Genomic DNA, 602 nt, shown 5'->3' on the forward strand with positions numbered 1-602 from the left:
TCTGCACTTGGCTGGGCAGCACGCGGTGTGGTTTTAAATGCACATCTCGTTTGTGAAAACTGCTCCCTTGGCAGCACAGCTGAGCAGCAGCAGCAGTTAAACGGCGTGATTCCTGTCCCTGGAGGAGGGTCAGCAGAGGGTGGCGTTCACACGAACCAGACTAGGTTGGAAGCCTGAAATCTTTCTGTAGTAGCCCAGAGACTGGCTGCTGTGGGAGTAAGAGCATCCGGGTGTTCCGTTAAGAGATCAGTCGCGAAACCGCTGCAGCGCTGTTCGGCATCGGTGGGAGGGGGAGAGAAGCTGTTCACTGTACAGTGACATTTTGTGTGTGTGACTTTCTCTGTGTGTGGGGTGCGTGTGTATTTCAGTGTACATACAGCCACGGGTCATCAGCCTGCTCATCAAACAGGGATTGTTCAGGGAAAAACGCAACCTCTAAACAAGCTATTGGGGATAGGCAGAAAAGCGCGGGGATAGAGACACACACATTTGTTTGCACTCCGGGAGTCGTGGTGAGGACTGCTTGATTGCCTACTACCAGAATTAGAATGTAAACATCAGGTTTTTCTGGGGTTTCGGGGGGCGGGGGGGTTGGTTGGTTT

The sequence above is a fragment of the Buceros rhinoceros genome, unplaced genomic scaffold, assembly GCF_000710305.1.
Source record: "Buceros rhinoceros silvestris isolate BGI_N320 unplaced genomic scaffold, ASM71030v1 scaffold35483, whole genome shotgun sequence".
Lineage (NCBI taxonomy): Eukaryota > Metazoa > Chordata > Aves > Bucerotiformes > Bucerotidae > Buceros > Buceros rhinoceros.